Here is a 6,000-nt window from a genome sequence, read left to right as displayed (position 1 = left end):
CATCTAACTCCGTACAATCCCCCTTCCCATTTTCACACAATAGAAAATGCATAGTAGAATAATAGAAAGTATGGCAGGCCAAAGATCCAAAAGAAAAGATGGCTGCAGGCCTGACACAGGGTGGGCATGGCCAGCTAGAAGTCACTTGTGTCAGGGGCGCTTGTGGGGGCCCGAGCGTTCTGCCAGCAAAAATGGGCTCCCAAGCTCCGTTTTCAGCTGTGACAGCCTCCTGCAACCCTCTGCCAGTGAAAATGGAGCTTCGGAGGGCCGCACATGGCCCTCCCGAGCTCCGTTTTTACTGGTCCTTCGCTGTTTCCAGGGTGGCCCTGTGGGCCAGATCTAAGTACTCCACAGGTCAGATCTGGCCCCCGGGCCTTGAGTTTGATACCCCTGCTCTGCCGCAAAAGACTGCAGAAGGAAAGAAGAAATCGGTATTCTTTCTAACACAGGGATTAGAAAGCATTAGAAAGCAGCTCATTGTTCTGAGTGCTCTGGATAATCTGATATTTGGCCAAAAAAAAAAAAATCAAGCGGTTGTGGAGGTTATTTTTTTTCAAAATAAAGTTGAAGCAGTTGCTTGATGTATGCACGTGCCCTTTAGCGTCCTTTTAAAACGCCCACTCAATATACACCGGGGGTGTGAATTTTGATTGCGTTGTAAGATTCCTTCATTCTAGAGATTGCTGAAATGCACCCAAGTGGGAGTTGTTGACAAGAAAGTGAGGCATGGTTGATTGTGATACACACAAAGATGAACTTGGCTTCAGTGATGGGGAGGGTTTTTTTGGAGGGATGGGGGGCAGGGATGAAATCCAGAAGGTTCTGACAGGTTCTGGAGAACCGGTAGCAGAAATTTTGAGTAGTTCGGAGAACTGGCAAATACCACCTTTGGCTGGCCTCAGAGTGGGGAGGGATTGGAGATTTTGCAGTATCCTTGCCCTGGAGTGGGGAGGGAATGGGGATTTTACAGTATCCTTGCCCTGGAGTAGGGAGGGAAAGGAGATTTTATAGTATCCTTGCCCTGGAGTGGGGAAGGAATGGGGATTTTACAGTATCCTTGCCCTGGAGTAGGGAGGGAAAGGAGATTTTATAGTATCCTTGCCCTTGAGTGGGGAAGGAATGGGGATTTTACAGTATCCTTCCCCTGGAATGGGGAGGGAATGGGGATTTTGCAGTAGCCTTCCCCTGGAGTGGGGAGGGAATGGGGATTTTACAGTATCCTTCCCCTGGAGTGGGTAGGGAATGGGGATTTTACAGTATCCTTGCCCTGGAGTAGGGAGGGAATGGGGATTTTACAGTATCCTTGCCCTGGAGTAGGGAGGGAATGGGGATTTTACAGTATCCTTGCCCTGGAGTGGGGAGGGAATGGGGATTTTACAGTATCCTTGCCCTGGAGTAGGGAGGGAATGGGGATTTTATAGTATCCTTGCCCTGGAGTGGGGAGGGAAAGGAGATTTTACAGTATCCTTGCCCTTGAGTGGGGAGGGAATGGGGATTTTACAGTATCCTTCCCCTGCCATGCCCACCAAGCCATGCCCACAGAACCGGTAGTAACAAAATTTGAATTTCCCCACTGGTGGGTGGACCTCTAGGACAGAATACATATGTATCCATAGTGTTTATATCTTGCCCTGGACAGCTCAAGGTGGTGTATAGGAAGGTGTCCCCTAACTTTATCCCCAGAAGCATCCTTTGAAGTAGGTTGAGCGGAGAAGTTACCAGGGACCACAGCTAGTAGTGACAGCCCTAATATATAAAATAATACATCCATGCTGGAGGAGGTTAACCAATAAGTAATTTTAGAGGCTCTTCATTTTTGAAGAACCACTCAACTACATAATAATCATCTGAAAGAAGAATGATGGCAAATTAAACTCACATATTTTGGATATTAATTGAAGCACATACTTGGGACGTGATAGTCTGTGATAGTCTTATGAAGAGTGATTGCTCAGGGGCAACAGAGAGGAGGATTTTCATCTCTGAGCTAGTACTGTGCACAATATGACCCAGCAAATTAGCAATCAAAATTCATTATTAGAGAAAGAGCATGGCAGAGCAAGCTGGCTACAAGAAAATCTATCTTTAAGCCCTATGCTTGAATGCAAGCTGAACAAAATAACAGAAACTCCAGAGCAATTGGGAATACCTCTTTAGATACCTTCCCTGGATCATGAATAGTAATCATGCGGTATGACTCAGCTTACCTGCTCCAGTGGGGGGGGGAGCAGGAAGGGTTAGCAAAAAAAACAAACCAAGTTGTGGGGTAAGAGTGGTAGGAAGAGAGGGAGTGGGGTAGGGAGGGAGGAAGATGGAAGGAAGGAGTGGAAGGTGGAAAGAAAGAAGGAGAGGGGGAAAGGAAGGAAGAGAGGAAGGAGAGGAAGAAGGAAGTAAGGAGACAAGATAGAAAGGAGGAGGGAGGGAGGAGATGGAAGGAATGAGACAAGATGGAAAGAAAGAGAGCAGTGGTGGGTATCCATTTTTTAAATTACTGGTTCGCTTGAGTGGGCGCTTGCGCTCACGCCGTTTCTGCGCATGCACAGAAGTGTCTGGGCAGGTGGGTGGAGCCTCTTACCGCCACTACTACCGGTTCACCCAATCCGGGCCGAACTGGGAGCAACCCTACCTCTGCATAGGAGGCAGAGTTGTGGGATAGATGGGACATTCCTGGGCTGTATGCGTATACAGATCCCATTTCAAATCCCATTTCCTAGGCATCCTTAGTTTGACGTGGGCAAAAAATATGCCGATGAGGCAATTGCACAAAAGACCTGGAAGAAATAGATGGCCGTAATCGAGATCCGTGGAGCCTCTGGGTCAGCAATTCAGCCAGCGAGAACTTCAGCCAACGCCAGTACATCCTTCATTTGTCATGGAGGTAAGAAGCTGCCTCCACAAGCTGAAATTCCGTAAAAACAAAACCCAGCCACTTTTCTGCCTGGGTTGCACAAGTATCAAAAAAGATTAATGCCCTTCCCTCCACACATCCTCTCGGAATAGGGGAGAGCTAACTCTAGTGCTGACAAAGCTAAACGTCTGGGTTGAGACGTGCAGATCACTTCCTTAATGGTGAAAAATCACTGGATAAAATCCTGTTCTCCAGCTTTGGTGGTATGGTCGTTCTCTGTGCGTTTCTAAATCCTCTTGAGCAGAGATCTCCAACTTTGGCCATTTTTAAGTCTTCTGGACTTCAACTCCCAGAATTCTTATAGCCCAAAATTACTGGAGGGAACCAGAATTATTGTTCTGACCTCAACTTCCCAAGAGCCTGAAGCAAACTCCTGGTCCCGACAAAACCTCATTTTATTAATTTACTGTGAATTCTGCTCATTTACATCCAGCAAAGTCTTTCAAGGGATGATTTGCGGTCACAGACCTTATCTGGCCTGGAGAGCTGCCAGGCCAGGCCGATATCTGCAAAACTTGGCAAGGAATCTCAGAAAGTCACGAACTAATGGTCTCCTGCAAACTCCACTCCCCTTTCGCTCCTCTTTTATTTCCTCTGGGAGGGGCCATTCATCGTGAACAGCTTGCCTCCAGAAGTTGTGAATGCCCCAACACTGGAAGTCTTTAAGAAGATGTTGGATAGCCATTTGTCTGAAACGGTATAGGGTTTCCTGCCTAGGCAGGGGGTTGGACTAGAAGACCCCCAAGGTCCCTTCCAACTCTGATATTGTACTGTACTGTATTGTATTGTCCACCTGTGGCCTTACTCCCAAGTTGACCCCTGTCTTTAGTTGTTCCCTTCATCTGGCAACCCTGTGCATGCACACACTGGGAACAGGTTCTAGCTGTTCATCTGCCTCACTGATGTCTGACTCGGAAGGCAGCTGATAACTGTCAGATGGTCCTGGCCCCTTCTCTGTCTCCAACGCTGAGCACTCGTCAGAGCCTTCCCCAGACTCCAGGACTGTCCCATGTTCCTCCCCAACCTCCTCACTGTCCGAATCTGTTGCCAGCTCCACTGGTCGCTGGCGGGGCCACAACCATTATCTGGCATTGGATCAAACAAATGCAGCCCACACAATTGGGAGAAACCACATTATAAAGTCCCCCTTCTTGTAATATTTGAAATTTGAGCTTTTAAAACATGGTGGTCCTTTGGTAAATGGAGTGTATTCTCTCTTTTTTTTGAAAAATATGAAGATCTTCCCAAATGGGGTCAAGGAGAAAAAGATTAATTTCCACACCTCAGGTCCTTATAAGCTGTTGGAAATCTTTTTTTTATAAATGCTTTTCTGACTGCTACGTTCAATTAACAAGTGGTGTGTGCATGATATAGAAATCTACAGATTTCATGGCTGGGAAGTTAGATCTTAGGGTTCTCATGTTTCGTTAAACAAATGGCCATGTCCTGTTAATTTTTACAGCATTATTCCTGCAGCTTTTTAATTATCTGGAAACAAAAAAAAAAACCTCGACATTTTTTATTTGTCTTAATAGCCGCCACTCCAAGCATTCTACAGTGCAAAATCCTTTTTGGATACGCCTAAGAGATCTGAAAATTATTTTAATGAACAAGGCAGTTGGAGGGAGAACAAATGAGCCACATCAACCAGCCAACATGGTACAAGAAACTGAAAGTCAATAACAGAATAACAGAATTGGAAGGGACCTTGGAGGTCTTCTAGTCCAACCTCGTGCTCAAGCAGGACACCTATTCTACTTCAGAGAAATGGTTGTTAAACCATTTCTTTAAAATATCCAGTGATGGAGCACCCAGAACTTCTAGAGGCAAGTTGTTCTACTAATTAATTGTTCTCAATGTCAGGAAATTTCTCCTTAGTTTTAAGTTGCTTCTCTCCTTGATTAGTTTCCATCCATTGTTTCTTGTCTTGCCTTCAGATGCTTTGAAGAATAGCTTGACTACCTCTTCTTTGTGGCAGCTCCTAAGATATTGGAAGACTGCTATCAAGTCACCCCTGGCTCTTCTTTTCATTAAACTAAAGGTAAAGGTTCCCCTCGCACATCTGTGCTAGTCATTCCCAACTCTAGGGGGCGGTGCTCATCTCCGTTTCAAAGCCGAAGAGCCGGCGCTGTCCGAAGACGTCTCCGTGGTCATGTGGCCAGCATGACTCAACACCGAAGGCGCACGGAACACAGTTACCTTCCCACCAAAGGTGGTTCCTATTTTTCTACTTGCATTTTTACGTGCTTTTCGAACTGCTAAGTTGGCAGAAGCTGGGACAAGTAACCGGAGCTCACTCCATTACGCTGCGCTAGGGATTCGAACCACCAAATTGCCGACCTTTCTGATCGACAAGCTCAGCGTCTTAGCCACTGAGCCACTGAGCCTCCTTACCTTCATTAAACTAAGCCGTACTCCATTCCTGCAACCATTTTTCATTCATTTTGCAACCATCGAGAGAGAAGCTTAGCCTGCTCATCAATCTCCATTATTGATAAGGACTTTGGAGTCAAAGCCATTTATAAGATCAAATTCCACTTTTACAAAAGCCAGGTGGACATTACTGTAGATCATTGTTAAGCGATCGAATGAAACATTGAAGAATTGAGTGTAATCTTCATCACACAGATCAAACCGTTTGTGCTTGGTAGGAGAACTACTAAATATCGTATTTTTCAGAGTATAAGATGCACCTTTTCCCTCAAAAAAGAGGCTGAAAATCTGGGTGCATCTTATACACTGAATACAGCATTTTTGGCCTCCTGAAACCCCACCCTTCACCAAAATGGCCATGCATAGCCTTTGGGAGGCTTTCAGAGTGCTCCTTGTGGCTGGGGAGGGCAGAAATGAGCGAAAATCGTGCCAGTTTCTGCTCAATTTCCCCCCCCCCCCACGCACACACACAGCCCCCAGGAGCACTCTACAAGCCTCCTAAAGGCTATTCATGCCCTTTTTTGAAAAAAAAAAAACAATGGGCTGTTTTTGGGAGGTCTGCAGAGTGCAAAAACATTTTTTTTTAAATTTGCCTTTTCAAAATCTTGGTGCGTCTTATACTCCGGTGCATCTTATACTCCTCAAAATACGGTACATAA

Source organism: Natrix helvetica (genome assembly GCF_964273705.1).
Source record: "Natrix helvetica genome assembly, chromosome: 10".
Taxonomy (NCBI): domain Eukaryota; kingdom Metazoa; phylum Chordata; class Lepidosauria; order Squamata; family Natricidae; genus Natrix; species Natrix helvetica.
Note: the sequence above shows the minus strand (reverse complement) of the source record.